Source organism: Pelecanus crispus, chromosome Z, assembly GCF_030463565.1.
Source record: "Pelecanus crispus isolate bPelCri1 chromosome Z, bPelCri1.pri, whole genome shotgun sequence".
Lineage (NCBI taxonomy): Eukaryota > Metazoa > Chordata > Aves > Pelecaniformes > Pelecanidae > Pelecanus > Pelecanus crispus.
This window is the reverse complement of record NC_134676.1, coordinates 66,194,668-66,218,101: the sequence shown is the minus strand read 5'-3', so window position 1 is coordinate 66,218,101 and position 23,434 is coordinate 66,194,668.

Sequence of the window (23,434 nt, the reverse complement as noted above, 5' to 3'; positions counted from 1 at the left end):
GCATGAGACTGGCCCTATTTTTCAGTGTTCCTGAAGGAATAAATATATTTCACTGTTTTAAGTTGTCTGTCATTTCTTACTGCTCTATCTATACATTTTTCAGGAGTCTTTAGAGCTTTCACTTCCCTGTAGCCACCAGTCTCCCTGCCTGTGGCTTAGAAAAGGGCACTGGCTTGGCCCAAGAAAAAAGCATGTTGAAATATCTGAAGAGCCAGGCACCAGCTATGTGTTAGTGTTGATAAATCAGCCCTAGTGGCCCACCATCACCTGGTTTACAACCCAGTAGCAGCTGCTGCATATCTGATCATGGATGTTTCCCTCAGGTGGGTGGCAAATTGGAGTATGAAAACTCCTGCATTGCTACAAGAAAAGGCCTGATGTGATAGGACACATCTCCCATGCCCACTACAGAAGTGTAGAACAAAATCTCTAATTGCTCTCTGAGTGATGGGGCTCAGGAGGGGCACAGGCTTGAGCATGATAGCTTTCCTGGGCTACAGAAAAAGCGAAAAAGAAGGCAACTTTCGGGTCAGTGTGACTGCAGTGTTTGCTATTGCACCATGCGGGATGAAGGCCACAGTAGTCATCAGCTCTCTGCATTCCTGCACCTGACCCCATGGAGTGCCAGAAGGGCTTGCCACGTGGGAACCGCAGTAACCAGCACTCCTGCTCTGTTCTTGCAATCTCTTGTTGCAAAGGCGTATGAGATAACTAGCATGTCCAAGTTTGGTCTTGCAATTTGATTACCACTGGCTAAAGTGAAAAGGGAATTGTACCTACCATGCAGCTGTGACTGTCCTAAATCCCATGAGCTTGAACTTAAAATCAGTCACACACCCCAAAGGCAGTAGAAATACAAGAGTCTGGGCTCTGAATCGGGTGAGCCCCCACAGTTGTATATTCCTTGCATATATAACCCAGGAGGATTTCTGAACCAGACTTTGTATAGAGACATGATATGGACTGAATGTTGTTGAGAACAGGTAATTTGAGAATATATATATATAGTGTGTAAATTTTTTCAAAAAAAGACCCATATTTTGAAGTAGACAGCTAATGAAGTCTTACCTCTCCCCCTTAAAAATCAAAGGTCTTTTTATGTCAAGAAATTGAGGTAGTTAGGTTTTGACCCTGACTCATTTCCTTGATGTGACGGAGACATGTATGTTTGGTCCAACTTCAAAAATATGCCATGAAGACACAAGGTTTCCACAGTATGTCATTTTGACCTTATACCTCCTGGCCAAGGCCTTTTGGCTTTGTGTCTCCCAGGCAGGACAGTCCTTGACAGCTGGCAAATGAACTGACTTGGTGCTTTTCTCCTGCCACCTTTCCCAGCATGTGGGGATGCTCTGAGGATGAAGATGGTAACAATGCCACCTGCCCACCCCTGGGAGGAAGGCTGTGGCCAGCCCAGCTGCTCTCACGGGGTGCGCATAACATCTCCTCCACCTGTAAGGGCAATCTTGTCCCTTCCAGCTCTGAGACAGAATGTTAGCCTGATCTGTGCTATTTTTATATCTGTATCATCTACTGTGTCTGAATATCCACCCAAACACAGACCACAAGTCAATAAGCCCAGCTGTTTGGTATTATTTACATTGTACTGGCATCTCTGCTGACCTAAAGAGCAAAAGAAAATAACAGGGCATATTTGAGGCTTAATAAAACATTACAGTAGGGAGTCCTTTCAGAGCCATTACAAGCATTTGCTGGAAGTGCATTTGCTGATTTAACAAACTGGTTAGGACAAATGTTTAACATGCTGTTGTAATAATATTCAGATGCTTTTCTTAGTATTTGTTGATCTGTGAAAATGTGTCCTTGCCCAATTGCGCTAGAGAGTGGGATTAAATAAATAAATAAATGCAATGTGATGCGTTTGCACAAAAGCGGAGCAGTGACTGCCCCTGACAGATGGAAAAAAAGTCAATATGATGTCTGAGACAGCCCAGGCTCGGCACTGCAGAATAAATTACATGATTCACTGAATGCCTGGGCTTCACACAGACATACACAAAATTGGAAAGATAAAAGCTTGCATTGGCTTCAGATGATATTTACTGCTTGATGGATTTACTAGCAGCCCCAGTACAGTCATACTGTATTGAAATATTGGCCTCTATTTAGCTGTGTGTCCGTTGAAGCTTGAGTGTCCATTTAAGCGTAAGTGAGCTGGAGCCCTGCCAAGGCTTTTTGAAGCTTTGTGTATGGAGGAAGATGCGAGCTAATGGCTACTAGCTTGAATAACAGGGAACTTAAGGATGCTGGGGGTAGACAACAAAGCATAAGGTGCAATCTTATCAATATTAATGCCAACATAAATATTAATGCAGGCTGCCCGGCACATCATTTTTGAATGATTCTTGTTTTCTTTGTATTTTAACACAAATGGCTGGAAATGACTATGATTTCTCTCCCTCTCTTTCTCTCTCTCTCAGAAGGGGGTGTTTAAGGAAGACCATTAGCTTTACAGCTATCCATTGTTGCAGCAGCAGGATTTCTACAAGGCAAAGGAGGCAAATGAAATGCTAGCTTTAAGAAGTATACTGCTACCAATAAAATATCTGGTTAGACTAGTAATATACTGTACAAAGCTATTGTTATGGATTCATTATTATACTGTACCAAGGCATTTCAGTTAAGAAGTAGCAGTTCATTTACAGTGAGCCCCACGAGATGGTCACAGTGTTGCTGTAGCTACAGCATAGGGAAGGCAGGCTGAGTGCTTAGCTGCTTAACTCATTGGCTTGTGCTTCAAGAAGCCCGAGGCTCCGTTTTTGGCCGGGACCTCGCACATGATGAGTTTAGCTTGTATAATGGCTCAGCATGCAGAGGGAGGGGGACTGCCTCTGAGAAATGGCTGTCAATTGCAATGCTGCTGGCAGAGGGTTTATCCAGTTAACTACACTTCAGTAAAAGGAAAATAACCCTGAGACTGCATTGTGGTGATCAGCTGGATTGGCAACAAAAATTAGCAGGGTTTTGCTCCAGGTGAATTAGTTGCAGTGGCAGTGTGAAGGAAAGCAACAATGAAGAACGATGTGTTGGTGGGAACAAGGAGGCACACAGACCAGAGAAGGACAAGACGTTATTTTGAGACATAATAAAATGCATCACAAATCTTCTATCATCTTACAGATAACACATTCATGTCGAGGACTCTGACTCACGGTCTCTGGCAAGCCGTAATGGGGATATTTACAAGGTTATCGCTCTCAGCTGTCCCTTTGTGCCACTGCCAAAGATTACTGCCCTGAAGTGGGCATGGCAGATGTGAATATGCACTGGTTCCTCAGCTGCCTCAGTTCAAAGCCCACATACTAGCACAAGCCATAACAGCAGAAAATGCCTCAGCTGAATCCAGTAGAGATAGTCAGAGCCCACAGTTCTGTTTATTTGCTTCTGAAGCAAGCCTGGTGTTAAGCAGCTATTTTCTCTGAATTTTCAGGAATAATGGTAATAGAATTACAGACTTCTGGACTTTACAAATAGAGACTGTTTATCACTGAATAGAAGAGAGGGAATGGATCCAAATGCTGCCTGATAAAGTGAAACAGAGGGAGGTTTAGGATGGAAGATCTCTTGATCTAACATTCTATTAGTTTCATTGTTTTCTCCTCACCTCCTCCTTCATCTGAAATTGCTCCTTGCTAAAAATGCAACTGAGTTGACCACCTCTTCCTGGTAGCAGAGGGAGTGACCCCTCTAGACCCTAGTGTGTTTTGATCACGTGTGCAGAGCTAAATCAAAGGTCACTTGAAACCCAGGTAAGGAGAAAAATGGCTTCTATTTTGAAAAGGCTTTGGAGAGGTGTACCTTTTGTAGTGCAAAGGACACATTACAGCTTGCTATTGTAGCTGCCTCTCTGACACTGTTCCTCACTGCCAAAGGACTTTCAGCTACCAGTGGTACCTCAATTTCTCCCATTTTCTCTGCTTTGGACTGAAAAGCTTTGATTTAAATGATGTCATTGAACTTGTTAAAAGTTAGTTACCATGGCAGATAAGGTCTGAACAGGCCCTCTGGCTTTAGGTGCTTTGAAATGAAGATTCATCGATGCTTATGCACCACAGCCTGATGTTCACTATGAGCTTGTCAACTGGCCAATATGAAATGCCATTTCCTTCATGTCTTCTGTCATACCAACATCTATTAACAGATTCCAAGGAGGATCAATGTCAAGACAGAATGATAACTACTGAGTTTCACCTCAAAAAATACATTTTTCACATTCTTAGTTGATAGCAGGACTCATGAGAATGTCTGTTTAATTTATTTCTAATAGGGATGGAACTATATAATCTCTGGTAATATAATAAAATAATAAGGAATTCTCCAAATTATACACTATGATGCTGCAGAATCATGCCTGATTCTCATTTATGCTACTGTCTCCTTACATTTTTCTGCAAAATTAAAGAGCCATGGAAAGGTGTAAGTTTTATGAGCATCCTGTGCCAAATCCATCTCTTCTTTGCAATATACAAGAAGGGAAATCGAGGCTCTTGTGTCTTGGTCCAAATGTCTATGACTTCTCTAATGCTTCAAGGTCAAATGTCAGTCTCCTGCCTTTTGCAGTGCCTGACTGTGGATGTTCCCAGATTCAATGCATGCAATCTATTCTAATTATCTTTTTAAAAAATTCAAAATATATTTCACTCATGAGGGAAAAAAAAATCAAAAGAAAGTCCCAAGCAAATGTTAAGCAGCATATTAATGAAGTAAGGCTAATTGCTGTGAAAAGAACAGTTATCTGGGTTCCAAGATCGGTTACATGTGCTCTGGTTAATAAAATTAAAACCTTGCATATTTGAAAGTCCTTTGTCTCATCCAGCTGTTTCCAGTTTGTCTGTCATTCAGTGTTGTGTAATACTGTGTCTAAAATCCCTTGGAAGGCAGTGGGTATCTTTTCACAAAACCCTGTGTTTGTACAGTTTAATACTCCTTTATTCCCTATCCTGTAGAAATAAACTATGTGGTAAGAGCCTTCCCTATTTCTAAACCTACTTATCCCTTCTCACTAATAAACATTAATAAGCAATTGAAAATTAATTGTAACAGTTTAGTCTGAAAACCTTTGTTTGTCTTGGATGGAACTTCTTTTAGTTCTGTGGAATATAGTTTAGTCACTTTTTGGAATGAAAAGAAAAAAAAAAGGCATTGTTTTGCCTGTGTTAAATAAATTCTACTAAACTTTCCTCTGAGAAATTAACACATGTCATATGGCAGAAATAGCATGAGGATTTTTTAATGAGAAAAGTATGTTTTGCCACCCCTGTGAACAGTGACCAAGGACCATAAGACCTTGAAAAAGCATAGTTCATTTCACAGTCAGCAGGGTTTTCTGGTTTATCTGGAAATTCATTCAGCATTGGGCAGACCTTATCCCAGGACTGAACAGGACTTTCCAAGTAAGTGCTATGCACACATGAACATTTTAGATGAGTGCAAGGATTCTCTTTCACCTGTTCATGAACCATTTCTTGATCCTAGGCATTATGACAAAGCAAGCTACTAAATTTGAATGCAGAGTGTCAAGAGCAAAGTTTCTTGCTTCTCCTAGCAGTATTTCTTGGTATCGCTTGCACACATGCTTATAGTTTGCCAAATAGGTCTTCAGGAAAAAAATTTCCCAAGGTCATACTGGCCGGCTTATTGCAGTTATTTTGTCTTCCTCTGTGGCATAATCTGTCTTCTAAAGTCATCTGGTAATTTCCACATTTCCTGCTACTTCACGAATTTAGTACATTAAAAGTGTCCTTGTTCTTTTCTGCTTCATTTCCTGTGACACTTTATAGCTTCTGTGGCTTTGGTTTTGTACTAAGGTTTTAATTTTGCTGTGGGGTATTGGAAAGTTTTTTTATGGCTGGTGGAGCATGCGGGGGATGTGAGGCAGGGGCTCTGTGGACCCTTTTGATGACTGGCTGGTCACACGACTGTCTCCTGTTGCAAGGGGCTGGACACAGCATCTCAGGCAGCCCCCGCCAGTCCCACACTCCAGTGTTTGTTCCCAAGAGTTTCCTCTGAGCTCTTACCGGTGTGGTTCCCCCTGATCCCAGTGCCTTCCCCACCAGCAGCCTACTTTTCTGCCTGTAACCAGTTGATCCTGCCTGCTCACGCATCAGTCTCATCTCCCGGCGGCCAGCAAAAAGCAAGGTTTATGAGGAATGTAAGTCTCCAGCAGATTTCCCAAGTGACACTGCTATCTAAAGATCCCTCCCCAAATAATATGGCTGATGATATAAAGAAGGAAACATTGCAGGTTAATAAATCCCTAAAGTATGCTTAGGGAAAAACAAGCTATTAAACTGAGCTGGTTTCCCAGGTGGACGAGAGATAGGATAATTGTGAAGGTTTTCTATGATTTGGGAACTGAATAACATATTCCTGAAGTAGAACACTGCTGTTACATATGATTATGATCTTTCATATTGACAAATACACAGAATTTTTATAAAGCTCCTCAGGTTTCAGAATATGTGAATTATGTAAGTGAAATACAGACTTTACAGCTGGATATCCAGATACAGACATGAGCCAAAAATAGTATATATTGTTACATAGTGCTAATTGAGTGTACTCTGTACTACATATTCAATACATGGTAACTGAAGTCCTGTTCTGTAAGTGATGTGAACTCTGAAACAGAAAGGTAAGAAGAAGAATAAATGACTCATTCTGAACTGGCAAAAAGTGATGGTGGCACTTCAGTTTTTTACTAATAATCTGGTGGAGATTGTAAATACTATGGTGCAAGTACACACGGCAGATGGCACAAGTCCTGAGGTGAGTCAATAGTGAAGGAAACTGTAAAGAGCTTTGTAATACCGTAACAAAAACAGACAAGTAACAAATTAAATGCAAGACAACCATGTATGGTGGAAGGAGCATTTTAAACTGCTGGTGGGTTCTGTGTTGATCACTGCTTCTGAAAAGACAATGTGGGCTTCACTGTGAGCGGCTTGGTGAAGTTGTCCATTCAAAGTACACACTTGAAGTCATAAAAGTAAATCAGATCCTTGTCTATTCTAAATTTGCTGCTGTGGCTGCTAACCCACAGAGGCTGTCCAAGACCAGTGAACTATGCAACCAGTGAACTGGCTAACTGAGCTGAAGCATTATATCCCCTCCAGAAAGGCCTAAAAATAATGCCCTGGTGTGTAAGGAATGCCCTTCCTGTGGCCAGATGTCATAAACCATGTCAAGCTGTATTGCAAACAAGTTTCTAGTGCAAATGTGCAGGTTATTGGTGATCACTTTATCCTGTAGAATCCATATATAGGTAACAGATTTTCCTAAGCTAATTGCAAGGTTTTTTACCAAGTGCCTCTCAAGTGCCTGCTACAGGGAAGTTACCCTTTGAGAGGCCAGGGGCTCATAAAATATTAATGTCTGGACAATCTCTGTAGCTGTGTCCTAAAAGACTCATAAGCAGGACTAAAAGTCGGTCTGCTGCTCTAACAGTCAAAGGGCAGATGGCTGAATGAAAGAGCTTCATCGAAGAGGAACCCGCAAGGATTTTGCTTTTTAAGCCCTCTGGATGTGGGAGCAGGTTCTGGGAACAGCATTGCTCCTAGGGAGTGCATGGGCAAGGTTCACTACGTGCACCTTGGCTTGGAGGGACACACGCCTATTAGAAGGAAGGTCTTTTGTATATGCAGTTCAGGTCTCATTTTCCAAATACAGCCTGTAATAAATGCCTCAAAATGGAGCTGGGGAAAAAACCACTGACAAAACTGACATTACCTCTACAAATGCAAGAGCTGGGTGGCTGCAGTTGCAGCAGCCACAGGAAGCTTGACTTCTGCCAGAGCTCATCACAGCCAATTTTTACTAGACCTCCAAAGGTACCACTGTGACCAGGGGACCAAGTTCCTGCCAAATGTCAAGTTTCTGTCGTACTTTACTCTCCAGCATGTTAACTCTGTTTCTAGAAAAAGTTACAGCAATGGAATTAAAATGGGGAAAATGTATTTTTTTGCTTCAGCTCTTCAAAATAGTGAAGCCAACTTCACTCAAACTCCCAAAAAGGGTTTTTCCCTTCAAATAACCCTTCTGGATTCAGCCTGTATGCAGCTTTTGCTATCTGTGTTGCTTTACATTTTCCCTTGTGATCATTTTAATCATGTAATGCACAGAGTAGGTGTATAAAAGGCAAAGAATGAATTCATTCTGAGTTTTTGGAATAGGTTTTTCAGTAAGGCATATTGTATATAGAGTAGCTTCCTTCCCAGTGTAACTGCAGTTATATTTTTAAATTATGAAATATATCACCCCAGAGAAAATAATAAATACATTAGTTCAAAGCAAAACCAAATGCCTAATACATATAAAAAAGAAATACGAACAAAAGAAATACATCATTGTATCACCAGTCTTTCCAACTGAATCCTTTCCAAAGTAAATCAAAAATCTTATTGAAATTGTTTCCAGTTATCATGATCTCACTGGGAAATGAAAGGATTTTCTTCAATAGCCTGTTATAACTCAGTCATTATACCACAGTGAGGTAATTTGCTAAAACAGCTGCCTCTGATGAGCAAACCTTTCCATCTGGCAGAAACCAAATAGATGCAAACAAACTCATGTCAGGTTTTTTTTTCCCAAAATATAAAATCAAAATAAGCTCCTTCTGCCCTGATGGGATGGGTCTTTGAACTGCAGGAACCAAGATTTGTTTCTTTTTTGATGCCCTTCTCGTACCCTCATACCCACAGACTTGGCCCTGGCTGCGGGAGTGTTGATATCATGCCACCTTTGAGATGGATTACAGCATAACTGGGAATGTGTTTGCAATATAAACCTTCCACCAAGGAACCAGACAAAATTAACAGTTGTTGGAACTTGTTAGCTTTAGCGAGACAGCACTTGTGGATAGTTTGTTTTCATAGTAGGTTTTTTTTTTTCTTTAAAGATTCTTTTTTTTTTCTTTTTAATGGGCTAAGGAAATTTCCACTGTTTCTTAGTAAAACTAAGGTACTGCTACATGCACAAAACCCTACCTACATAGACTACACTTTTCACAAAGAATTAACAAAGAAAAAGACTGACAGCTTTTGCACTCTCAGGAGACCTGGATAGACTTGTAATCTCTAAGATTAATACTGAATGTGACCTGGCTTTATGTCAATTGTTTTTCTCCAAACCATAGAAATATTGTTGGTTTTCACAGCCATTTAGACTCAGATAGAATAACCAAATTTTGGTTTTCATGGCCATTTAGACTCAGACAGAATAACCAAATTTTCTTTGTATTTTTTTAAACCACACACATCTTGTCCTCTGTAAATCTTAACAGTATATGTATAATAAACAAACATATGTATTTCAAAAGAGCATTTTAATTTGTCATTAAAAAAGTCTTTGCAATATATTGTCAAGACAGAATTCCTATTCAAAAAGGCATTTCAGTTTGTTGGCTTTTCTTCTTAATGGAAAATATTTAAACAAAGTTTAAAACCACGTTTATTAAAAGTAGTGATGGGATGAATTATTCTGTCTAAATATTTTCTCAGCCAAGGGCCTGATGTATTTTGAGTGAAGTCAGTGGAAAGTCTCCCACTGGCTTCAACAGAAGTTACATCAAGCACCAAATAGGGAAAACTTGGATCCATGTGTAGGTCTGGATCCAAGTATTGCACTTGGGTCTCATTTCTGTAATAACTGGTGCCAAAATGCTAATTCTAGAAAGCCTTAAACTTTCAGGAAGTTCATCTTGGGATTCAGATGTATCTCTGCACACTCTTAATTCTCTGAGAAGGAAATCTACACCTACGGAAGTGGTTTTCCCAGGACACAGTATTATCAATGTGCTTAAAATGTTGCTACCCTGACTAACAGCCTAGTGAATATAACAAGGTCCCTTGACACTGTAGTGATGAAAACACAGGGCCAATAAGGCAAAAAAAAGATCAAAGAAGTACTTGGTGGAAAATCTGCCCTGCGATAACATGCTGTGCACCTTGTTCTGTAGAGAGCCAGCAGGATTTGGCCACAGTTTATGAACTCTGCCTTGCAGAAGGCTTGGAATCTCAGAAATTTAATAAGTGGCCATTAAGAAAGTCACAGTTCTATCTAGAATTGTACAAATCCTTGTACTATAAAATAATATCAGCACTTTGGGAAAAAGGGTATTATGAAATTGTAATATCAACATATTTAATGTTCTCCTTGACTGCTGGATATAATGTAAATTTAATGTACAATATGGCAAGGTTGTGATACTCGGCATTGTCCAAAAGTATTGGTTGCCTCTTGTGTCTCTTTCACCCATATGCTGTATATTACTGGTAATGGGAATATATGATTGAAAGCAAATTTCTCTGTCAGTGGTCTTAGCCTTGTGCCAGCTGTAGTTAATGAGAAAGTTTCTTTTGACTTCAAAAGGAAAACCACTGTCAAATACGGGAAGCACAGTAATAAGATCTAATAGTTAATTATACAAAAGAAAGGTAAGAAAGAAGCTTCTGCCAATCAGTCTACTGCTGAGAGGGTTATGAAACATGTTTTGCAAGAATAAACCCTTCTCTCTAAACACAAACAGAGCTAGAAAATATTAAAAAGCAAATATCGTGTTTACTGACATTTAATGAGCTGAGATCTAACTGTGCACCTGTTTGTTGTGTTCATTTCATTTCATCTACTTATATTCCAGCTCCAGCTATTCAATATTAATTTAGCTGGATATTATTTTTATACTAAGTATATCACTCTTTAGCAAACCACATTGAGAAAAGCTAAATTCAATTCACCCATTTTACAAAGAGCTTGTTGTAGACAACAGACGTGGGAACGAGACAGATCAGTATTTGGAAAAAGCTACCTGGAACATAACCATTTTGTGACTCTTAAAGGTGCTTACTTTAACTAATAAAATGATTTTAAAAGTTTTTAGATGGAATTAGTGTTATACAAAGAACAAATGGTGGCACTGGGCAATATCCTCTGCTAATATTTAATGTTCTGACTTATATTGGCTGCAATAAATAGCAATAATCACACTGCATTGTAATTTTGTTTTAAACTTTTCAAATACATCTGTGGTCAAACTTAAAGGAACTAGTTTGCAGAAGGCTTCTTAAGTGTTTCAACAGTAGCAATCGTACAGCTACTGCATGCATGTCTGTATGTTGTTTTATGCATATGGATTTGATTTTATATTTGTTACAGTAGATAGCCTGCAGCATCTAGATCTTTTGTGCAAAGGTTATCATTGCCCCCAGATGCTGGTGAACAAGAGAGAAAATACTGTGCTAGCCCTAATATCTTTCCAAAAATTCCCTGCTTTGGGAGAGAGGTACTGATTTCATTCACTTCCAGGTAACTGTTATGCTGACCTTCTTTTCCCTAATGGGGTGGAAGATTGCTTTAGATGAAACTAAGTTTTGAAAAAAATAATATACTTATGACCTAGCTCCTGCCTGACTGACATGACTGACCTTGTTTTTGTCTTGCTACCTTTGCCAAAAGCTGGTAGGTGGTTGTTCTTCATCAGGCAGAGGTATGAGAAAGAGAAGTTATATGTTGTTATTGCTTATGGACATCAGCATTCTCTCTTTCATAACCATAAGAAGGCTTTCTTGTTTTTCTTTTTGTTGGGCAGGTCCACAGTGACAGAAAGAGAAATGACACAAGCAGATCCATATCTGCATCTTGGCCAGATCTCCCTGACCCTTGGGGTGCTGGCCATCATACCTTACCAGCAATTGTGGGCAGGAAGCAAGCCCTGAAACCTGCACACCTGCATGCTCATTTCCCATAAAGGTGGCTGGAAAAGGATAGCCTGTTCCTTTATTTGGGTCCAAACACTTCAGTTGTATTTTTCAGGATGGCCTTGAACCCGTTGTTGGAATCTCTGGCCTTTGTTTGATTTAGCATCACTAACAGCAGGCAAGGCACAGACAAGTAGGAGGGTTTGTTGATTCAGAAAGAAATCCCAATTACTCATTTTCTAAGACAAGTAAATTCTGATATAATTATACTGCTTTTTTCCCGATAATATTTACACCTGTAATAGAGATTTCTGTAAAGTACATTAGAAGTAATTGAAGAAAACTCCGGATAAAATCTATGGGGAAAAGTTTGAAATTCTCTGTGCAGTGGTCTGAACTCACAGCTAGACTTTATTTTAAATTTCCTTACACTTTGTTATTTATTTCACTTGTTAACTTTATTTAACTTTTCTTAACATTAGAAATAGACTCAGCTTTCTTATTCTGAATTCAGATTTGCAACACCCCAGAGTTCAAGGAAGTTCAACTCTGGGAGTTTTGTTTGGCCTCTTGTAAAGAACAAAATTTAGACCTGGCTTTAAGTTCTGACATACTTGGTAGTTAGGTATTGCTTTTGGCCCGGAACCTTTTCTACTTATGATGTAGCTACAGGGCTTGCATTTCCAGAGCTTTGCATACTTATGACTATGTAGCATTTACAGGATGTTATTATTCTGATCTGTAAGTGATTCTGTGAGGGGAGGGGACATACAACTTGTACATTTTACGTTTATATGATACTTGTAAATATTTGGCAGCCTTTGTAAATACATGGATACCCTTCAACCAAAAATATTTCTACACAGTGTGTCCATTCAGCTTTTGAAAGCCATGCTTGCAGCATTCTTGCAGAGGAAAGTCCTCTGGAAGTGTGGTTGTAACAGTACAGCTTCCTTAAAGTTGTTCAGTGTAGCTGGGTGGGAGCAGGCACATCACAAAATCATCAGACCCAGGAGGTGAAATGTATTTTCCAGAGAGTCCTCATTACAGAATTTGTCGGTGAGCACCAAGTGGAGAACAAGACCTCCCAGAAACCTGTCTTCCCCTCTCCCAGTAGCTCTGAGAGCACAGTGATTGCCTGCTGCGCCCCTCAGCCACAACAAGAGTAGAATCCAGTTCGGTGCAGTGAGGAAACACACATCTTGGAAAAATGCATATATTTTTTTTTCTTGTGCCCAAAGATCAACCAGGCAATTTAGAGGCCAACAGTGTATATGTGGCAATTTAAAAAATTATTAACAGCACTTTCAGCTGTGACTTCAAGACTGAAAACTACTTGGCACAGGGACCAGTTTTATTGGCTGTTAAAACATTTTTAAAAGGTAGAATAATATATAAGGCTTGCTCTGCTACACAGTATCCTTAATGGTCAGCTTTCTTTTAATCAGATTCTAAAATATTAATTTGCTGAATAACACTACTTAATTATAAGAGCTTTAATAAACCAAATCTGTTGGTTGTGGATGTCTTGAGATAATAAAATTCTCAGGGGTAGTGAGGTGTTTTGTTGCTGCCTCCTAATTGGCCAGGATAGTGATTATTTTATGTTAAAACTGCACCTCCTGCTACATTGCATTGCTTAATTAATGTACTCTGTTTCAAAGAATTTACCAGCCCATGAGAAACCAGGCTGTAGCTAGGTCTTGTACTTGTACTACTGACACCATTCAACATGTAGAAAAGTGTTTGTTTTCTGTTCTTGAAGTAAAAACGTTGGAGGAAGTTGATCATCTGCTCTGCCTTATTTCCCTTCTGCTGGGCAGTTCCAGCTCATTGATTATCGAAGCATAGCATGCAGCATTTTTATTTAGCTGTATCTAATGCATACCATAATAGGGTAAGAGACTGAAAATTTCAGTCCTTAGCCCAGTTGTAGAAGGTGGCATTCAAATGTAAAAGTTTGTACAGCTTTAGCCTTCAAGGACTAACTCTAGGAAGGAATGTGAGTATCACAGTTCTGTTTCTGTGGTAAATTGGTCTTTGCCACACTCTCAGAGGCTGCCAGCAAGAGTGGTGAGTAGGGTGATGCTCTCTGTGTGGCTGCTGGGACTTGCACAGATGCCCAGAACATGTTTCACTCTATTGACCTGCCCTTGGTGTGAGTTGATGACCTCGAGGCTGGGGGTGCCACAGCTGTATCACCCATCACCTGGCCCAGTAAGTACATTAACAAAGCCCATCTCCATGTGTCTATATGTACAGTGCCAGATTTTCATTTGATTGCCTCTAAATTCCCCAAGGATTAATTTGATACAAGATACCACCCTGTTCAATCCCTGCTTACTGCAGGGGGGTTGGGCTCGATGATCTCTCAAGGTCCCTTCCAACCCAAAAGCATTCTATGATTCTATGATTCTATGATTTTAGGCTACCTATGAGTTTTTGGAAAGTCTGGTCCTCCCTTGCCTGATGTTTTCTGCACTGTTCTTGAGCAGGGCAAGTGTGGTGGAGAGACAAAAATAACCCTGTGATAAGTAAATATCCACAATGCCCTGCACTGAGGCAACAACAATGAATTTAGAACTTTCACACTTCTAAAAATGAAATGTTTTGACCTGCTGTTGGGTTGGTTGAAGGCTTCTTCTAAGCAGCTCCATTTTATAAGTATTTTGTTGCAAAAGCACTGATACCATCAGTGATAGTGGCACCCATTGGAATAGAAGTACCCTACATCAAGCACATTTTGAAAATAACATTACCACCCAAAAGCTTCTCTCCTGCAGAAAACGGATTGTACAATAGCTTATCAGTTGGAGAAGAGTGCACAGGAGAAAAAGGGAGAAATAAAAATAATAAAACCCACTCCTGTGTAGAACATAGAAATGTGACACTAACAAAGACTTCCCGTTCCACACAGAATTAGCACTGGCAGAGGCAGCTCACAGGGCTGTGGATGTACTCAGCTGTGCAGAGCTGATTATAGAAGATGAAAGAGCCTGGCAATTTATTTCATCTCACACTGAAGCACTGCTGACAACTGAAAGTGAGGACAGAAGGATTCATTTGTTCAACTTCTGTTTTAGAAAGCAGGCTTCAAATGATACCACAGAGAAAGTGGAGGGAAATGCTGTGGTGTAATAAAGTGTCTATTTTTTATTTCGCTGACTCCAAGATTTATGTTTTCAGCTGTTGGGGGTTTTTGTGGGGGGAGAGTTGATATTTGAGAAGTCTGCAACACCATGTTGCTGGTGAAAAAAGTAGGTGGTGTTGGCCTAACAATACATGTAATAATACATTATATACATGTGCAAGTATGCAAATAGAGAAGCAATGGATAGATAAGTACACATATTTATATATACATAAAATTAAATATATTTAACACCTTTCTTTCCATTCTATTGCACTGTGGCTTCAGGAGTTTCATAGTCTCTTTCAATGTTGAAATGTTTGAAGGGGGGTATTTAATTGTAGTATTAACATCTATTCAGCAATCACAATAGTGTGTAATTCCTGGCAAGTTGGACAATATGTATTTTACTCTTACTGCATTTTTCATGCACTGGAGCTTCAGGAATAGATGGCAGGACCCCTTAAGTAGGGGACATGTGCAGGTGTACTGGCTAAGGAACAGATAGAATACAAAGCCACAGTCTCGAGATGCAAGTCGAACCCTGCTTACACCTCATCTCTGTGCCTGTGGCAGGTGGAACAAGAGACAGTAGCCTTAAACCACAGGTGGAAAAAGTTGCATTTCAAAGGATAAGTACAGCAAAGCATGGGAAAAGAGCGCCTGGGAGCCCCCCTTTCCTGCCCCCGACACTGGAAGTCTTTAAGAATGAGTCAGACTAACATCTGTCAAGGCTGACAATAGTATAATTGATCCTGCCTTTGGGCAGGAAGAAAACTAAATGATGTCTTGAGGTTCCCATGGTCCTCTGTGCGTGTTGGTTATTTTCAAGGACTTCATCTTTATTTTTAAATTGTGCTTAACCAACCATGTTATTTCCCTTCAGTGCTAAAACATAGTTTACAAGTAAAAACAGCCTTACTATGTAAGAGTCAGAAGAAAGGTCTGGTGAAACGATGTTATGTTGAATTCCAGTTAAAATCTGACCATGTTTTCTGCACGTATCCTAAACATTACATGCAGTCAGTAGGATCTGGCATCTCAGAGGACTGAATAACGGCCCTTCAGGCTTTCTGAATTGAGACCCAAAAGAAATGACATCCCTTCTAAGATTTTGTCACAATTATGTATTTGGATCTAGAATTATAACATGCATACTCGCCAAATTGTCTTCCTTCACATTCCAAATTCCTGTTGCTTTATTTTTTCACTGCCACAGAGGCACAGCTAAATTATTATCCCAAAGTGTAAGCTATGTGAACATAATAAATTATTCAAATTTCTGGTCTAACAAGAAAATAGTAATATATAGCTTCAAACTCATCCAAAACAAACAAACAAAATGTTTTTTTCTCATGAAATTTGGATTCAGCTAGACCACTTTTGTATCAAAAGATGTATTTTTCTGAAGAAGTTCAGAGGCTTTATAAACTGAAGTACTGAAAATGTAATTTTACAATGATCACAATGAAAAGTTTTGATACTTTCCATGTTTTTAAGGTTTTCATTGTCAAAATTATGTGAACAATGCAAAATTCATAAAATTCTTCCAGTGGTCTGGAACTTTGTTTTTAATTTTAGGTAAAATTTTTCATCCAACAGTATCAGGTATGAAGTCTTCCAGGAAATTCAGGTTAAGTGCACTTACAAAAAAGGACAGACTTAGGATAAAAGAGAAATTATGCTGAATCACAGCTTTTGTGTAAGTTTGCAGAGGCAGGTGAAGCAACAAAGTGAGTTGGGGGGGCTGTGCAGCTGCTAATGCGTCATATTAAGAGACTACTCATAGGAGACTACATTAAGCTAGATTAAACTATTTTAACAATTGTTGCCCTTTCCTGCATTATAAAATCTCTTAAATTGCTCCCCCAAATGTATCTATTCTCCTTGATTCTAGAATATCATATTTCAACATAATAATGCAAAAGAGAATTTTTCCAATGCAGCTCCTTTCTTATTTACTCTCCCATTGCAGGTTTTCCCCTACATACAAACTTTATTCCATGATTTTTATTGCACCAATGTGTATTTGCAGTGATGATAATAATTTTTGGAACATCCTCCCATAACAAAAGGTAGAGTCACTGAGTCACAAAGTGTCCAGGAACAGAAAGGTTAGAGCTTTCAAGGATGATCCTTCTCCGTGCTGTGACCTATAGAAACAAAAAAATATGGTGCTAGTATTTATCACAGCAGGCTGCCAGGTAAACAGCCATTAATCATTTACTATTTTAACATACAAAAATCAATTAAATGTAATCATCCAAATATTCTCAATTGCTGCTTTATGGACCTTCTGTACAGTAGTATGAGGTGGTGTAGCAAGAAAAACACAGACGGACATCTGATTAGGAAATTGGTCACTAACGAATGAAAATCAGTTCTGCTTTGCAAAGCAAGGAACATCAGACAAAATGTCAGCTTGGCTTAAGCAGGTGATTATCTACATAAAACAAGCTGCTTACGTGAATTGTAACAGTTCCCCATTTGCCGTGTCCTTCCAAACCTGAGTATTTGGTCCTGTGCCAACTCTCCTCTGAAAGCAATGCCTAGACAAAATTAAAAACCAAGACACAGTTCCTTTTGGCTTTTCTCTGCCTCTTTAATAGAGAGGGCTGGACTCAGCCATGGCAAAAGCTGGAGGAGAGGAGAGTCACACAACTGTAAACAACTCAGTGTGTTTGGGAGCACATGCTTTGCTGCCCCTCCCAGAGAGCACCATGTCTTTGTGGCACCATGCCTAATACATCATGATTTGACCTACAGGTCACTCAAAGACTCTACATTGTAACCTGTCTTACTCCTATTATTTTCCTTATAATTCTTCATATAGAATCATAGATTCATAGAATCATAGAATGCTTTGGGTTGGAAGGGACCTTTAGACATCATCTAGCCCAAATCCCCTGCAGTGAGCAGGGACATCAACTAGGTCAGGTTACTCAGAGCCCCATCCAACCCAACCTTGAATGTTTCTAGGGATGGAGCTTCCACTACATCTCTGGGCAACCTGTTCCAGTGCTTCAGCACCCTCATTGTAAAAAATTTCTTCCTTATATCCAGTCTAAATCTAACCTCCTGTAGTTTAAAACCATTACTCCTTGTCCTGTCACAACAGGCCTTGTTAACAAGATTGTCCCCATCCTTCCTATAGGCCCCCTTTATGTATTGAAAAGGCACGCTAAGGTCTCCTCACAGCCTTTTCTTCAGGCTGAACAACCCCAACTCCCTCAGCCTGTCCTCATAAGAGAGGTGCTCCAGCCCTCCGATCATTTTTGTGGCCCTCCTCTGGACCTGCTCCAAGAGTTCCATGTCCTTCTTGTGCTGAGGGCCCCAGAGCTGGATGCAGTGCTCCAGGTGAGGTCTCACCAGAGCAGAGCAGAGGAGCAGAATCACCTGCCTCGACCTACTGGCCACGCTTCTTTTGATGCAGCCCAGGATACAGTTGACTTTCTGGGCTGCAAGCGCACATTGTTGGCTCCTGTCCAGCTTTTCATCTACCAGTACCCCCAAGTCCTTCTCCACAGGGCTGCTCTCAATCCCATCATCCCCCAGCCTGTATTGATATTGGGGGTTGCCCCATCCCAGGTGCAGGACCTTGCACTTGGCCTTGTTGAACCATGAGGTTCTCCAGCTTGTCCAGGTCCCTTTGGATGACATCTCGTCGTTCTGGCGTGTCAACCACACCACTCAGCTTGGTGTCATCTGCAAACTTGCTGAGGGTGCACTCAATCCCACTGTCTATGTCATTGATGAAGATATTAAACAGCACTGGTCCCAGTACGGGCCCCTGAGGGACACCACTTGTCACCTGTCTCCGTTTAGACATCAAGCCATTGACCACTACCCTCTGGATGCAACCATCCAACCAATTCCTTATCTACCAAACGGTCCACTCATCAAATCCAATTTAGAGAGAAGGATGTTGTGGGGCACTGTTTCAAAGGCTTTACAGAAGTCCAGATAGATGACATCCATTGCTTTTCCCTTGTCCACTGATGCAGTCACTCCTTCATAGAAAGCCACTAGGTTGGTCAGGCAGGACTTGCCCTTGGTGAATCTGTGCTGGATGTCTTGAATCACCTCCCTGTCCTCCATGTGCTTGAGCATAGCTTCTAGGAGGATCTGTCCCATGATCTTCCCAGGCACAGAGGTGAGGCTGACAGAGTGGTAGTTCCCAGGGTCCTCCTTTCTTCCCTTTTTAAAAATGGGCACATTTCCCTTCTTCCAGTCAGCAGGGACTTCACCTGACTGCCATGACTTTTCAAATATCATGGAGAGTGGCTTGACAACTACATCAGCCAATTCCCTCAGGACTCTGGGACGCATCTCATCAGGTTCCACAGACTTGTGTACATGGGGGTTCCTCAGGTGGTCTCAGACCTGCTCTTCCTTTACAGTGGGAGGGGCTTTACACCCATCTTTTGGTCCATCAGCTCGGGAGGATTGAGGAGAGAGGTTGCCGGTGAAGACTGAGGCAAAGAAGTTGTTGAGTACATCCGCCTTCTCCTCATTTGTTGATACTAGGTCGCCATTCTTGTTCGTCAAGGGGGATACACATTCTACACTTTCTACACTTTCTTTAACCTTCCTTTTCTGGTTGACTTACCTGTAGAAGCTCTTCTTGTTATTCTTTACATCCCTTGCCAAACTCAGCTCCAGCTACTTCTTGGCCTTCCTGACCCCTCCCTACACAACCAGGCAGCTTCCCTGTACTCTTCCTAGGACACTTGTCCCTGCTTCCACTGCCTGTGCAGTTCCCTCTTATCCTTTAGTTTGACCAGCAGGTCTCAACTCAGTCATGCTAGTCTCTTCCCTTCCTTGCCTGATTTCTTGCACTTGGGGACTGAGAGCTCTTGCACTCTATGGAAGATATCCTTAAAGATCTGCCAGCTCTGTTCTCTTCCCCTGTCCCTGAGGACTGTTTCTCAGGGGGTCCTTCTGACTAACTCCTTGAAGAGCTGGAAGTTTGCTTTTCTAAAATTTAGGGTCCTGACTATACTCCTCACTTTTCCCATGTCCCTCAGGAGTATGAACTTCACCAACGCATGATCACTGCAGCCCAGGCTGCCTCCAGTCTTAACGTCACCAATGAGCTCACTTGCATTGGTGACAATCAGGTCCAGTATTGCATTCCCTTGGGTAGGCATGTCTATTACCTGCCTTAGGAAGTTATATTCAAGGCATTCCAGGAATCTCCTGGAGTGCCTACATCTTGCTGTGTTGCTTTTCCAGCAAATGTCAGGGTGGTTGAAGTCCCCCAGCAGGACAAGAGTCTGCAAGCGTGAAGCCTCCTGGAGCTGGAGGAAGAAGGCTTTGTCAGTAGGCTCCCCTTCATCAGGCAGCCTGTAGTAGACACCAACCGTAGACACCAACCACAAGGTTCCCTTTGTTGCCTCTATATCTGATTCTTACCCATAAGCTTTCAACTTGCTTGTGGCTATTCTTCAGGGACAGCTCTTCACACTGTATCGATTTCTTTATGTAGAGGACAACGCCTTCACCCCTCCTTCCTCTCCTGTCCCTTCTGAACAGCCTGTAGCCATTGATAGCCACATTCCAGTCATGGGATTCATCCCACCAAGTTTCAGTTATGGCAATCAGGCCATAGCTTTCTAGTAGCACAGCAGTTTCCAGCTCCTCCTGTTTGTTCCCCATGCTATAAACTGATCAGCCTTTGCTAGTCCCGTATTGCAGATCACAAGCACTGGCACAGAATGTTACCTGTTATGGTGTTGCACAGCAGGGCTGTGTGTGAGGGAGATGTGATCCTTTTTGTATCAGCTGAGCATCTGGTGCATACATTTGAATCCATGTTTCAGCCTGTTGGTCTGTCTCTGCTGTGCTCCTAAGTCAGCAGTGACTACCTCAATGTCATCATATCCACAGATGGAGGAATTTATATCATGTGTGTTCTGCTGGTTACTTCTAGGTTAATCATTTTCTGTTCTAAATCAATATTTGAGAAAACAACTTAGAGAAGAAGGAGCTTCAGCATATGAATAGTAAGAATACAGACTGTGAGTCTGGTTGGCAGTAAGCACTAACTGCAGACAGCATCCATTTAATTGACACATTTTCTTTGTATATGATCTGTTTGGCCCACATTTTGAAACCATAGAAAATGACTGGTTTGCTACATTTTGCCTTGTTAGCAATTATTTCAGAAAAATGACTAGATGGTAAGGTGTCATTTCCAGCTAAGAGAATATCCAGTTTTAATGAATGTTGTTTCATGAAGAAATGTGCTCATGGTAGCTTATTTCAGAGCATGTATAACAATTTTGTCAAGCAGCAGTATATTGGTAGTAACTGCTTTTGAAGAACTACAGTAGATTCTAACAAAATTATTTTTCTAACATCATCTTGGAAACTATTTTTTTCATAAATTCAAAACTAAGCTTTACTTAATATATTTACTAACTGCCTTATTCCAACAGGTACAAAAATCAACTTTTCTCTTGTGAAAGCAGTAAGTTACAGCTCAAACTATAAAGTAGTATCAATCTAAGTCACATTGGACAAGGATTCATCAGTGTCTCAAAACAATAGTATCATCATTGACACATTGTGTGCTCTCTGTGACTGGACATAGTGTCCTGCATCAAAAAAACATAAACCAAAATGGTCAGAGACATTCTTCTTCTATAGGTGATCATACCTCCTTCAGTTAGGGCCGTGTTTGCAGGGCCATGTTGGGAATTTCTGTTTTGAGGGTGAGCAAATGAAAGCAAGAGCCCTGCAAGCCCTTTACCTACAGTGAGCCTGGGAAAGGTTCCTGAGTCTTTAATCTCTATCTACAGCAACTAATCCTCACCCTGTGTGAAGGCATGACAAGGAAGCAGTAAGGAGCTGGTGTCCTTGCCCTCACTCCTACTGTCCAATTCTTGCTATTATATTTGGAAGTTGTTGACCTGTACAGTATAGAAGAGACCGGTAGACTTCAAAACCTCAGTATTCATATAAACTCGTATGATATAGAATGAAGGATCATGCTTGCTTTTATCTGTGAACTATGTATTGTGGATAAACTGTGGAAAAAACCTACAGTGGCAGTTGATTTCATCACTATTAAGTCAGTGCTATCAAAGAAAGAAGAACATAACCAAGTTCGTGAGTTGTGGAAATGGGCTATTTGAAAGATGACCTCCCAGAATCTCCTTGTTTGGAGGGGGCAGGCACCTGTGCTGTCTTTGAAAAGGTTTGGATATCTAGGTAAGGGAAGAGAATTCAAAATAATACACGGGACAGAGGCAGTCAAATAGTAAAATAGCAACTCCATTAGCATTGAATCTTTTCAAAAGCTCAAAATCCTGAGTCTGCTTCTGAAAGACGCCAGACTGATAAGTCTGAATGAATTCTCTGTTGGAGATTCATTTAGAAAGCAAACCTAACTCATTGTAATGTGGTTAGAAAACACATCAGCCTCTCAAAAGACATAGGAAGCATGAAAAGGAGAAAAGAGTTTCTTTGTTTTTAATTTTTCTTTGCAGCATTGACCTTGAAAGGAAAAGGTGCATTGAACAAATCATGGAGTGCTATTCATATCTTAGGAATATTTCTCACTGTAACAGTAAATCACTAAATGTGTTTATGCCATCACCAGTCTTGATTCCCGACCAGTCTACTGTCTCTGATTTTTAACCTAATATGATGCCTTTTCCTTCGACATTTATAGCCCTTTGAATTATATACTGGTGTAATGATTATATGCTAAAAATGTGGAAGCATAAGATGGGCCAATTTATTAGTACATTTTGTCTACCTATTTAAGAAATTAATTCTACATCTTCTGAAGAAGTGTTCTGTAAAAAACTGTTGTTCACGCCACTATCTGTCATATTACGTACATGCTGAGGCCTTAACAAGCTTGGATTGCAAATGTGCTGATGCTCAGACCTTCAATAAACAGTGCCAAAGTAAAAAAATACAGTCATCAAAGATTTTACGGTTCAGTCTGTTTTCATAAAACAGCTAGGAAACATTAATCACTGCTAGAAAAAAATCTGGTCCAAGTTAAGGTGATGGTGGTTTGGATCCTTCAGCAAATGTCTGAATACTGTGTAACAAGTTTTTACCTTCCCAACGCATCTCAATCCAGTTACAGGAATGAACTCTGTTTTGCTGGAAAACAAAGCAGGAATGATTATTCTTTTCATAATGTTGATGTTACTACTCCCTTTTTGTACTCTAGCAAATGCCAGCAAGGAATACAGAGACTCTCTGTGAGCCCAGAAGGTATGAGGCTAGTTAGAATTTGAAGCCAGAGTAAATTGTTTTACTTGAGGATAGGAGACTGTGATAGTTTTAGCAAAAAGTCTGAAGTATTGGTCAGTTAATATAGAAAGCTGTGTAACAAAGAAAGGTCTCTGATCTTTTAAGTAAGGAATTATCCACAAAATTTTAAAAAAGAAAGATGAAAGACTTATTGTGGGATTACTTAAGCTGTCATCCTCTCATACGCTAAGTAGTTTTGTGAGGAGATTATCTCAGGCAGTATTTCCTGTGCAGAAGCCAGGCATCTTCCAGGGTTTAGTTTTAGATCACTCCCACAGAGGAGCAAATCATAAGAGAAAGAGGAATATAGTGG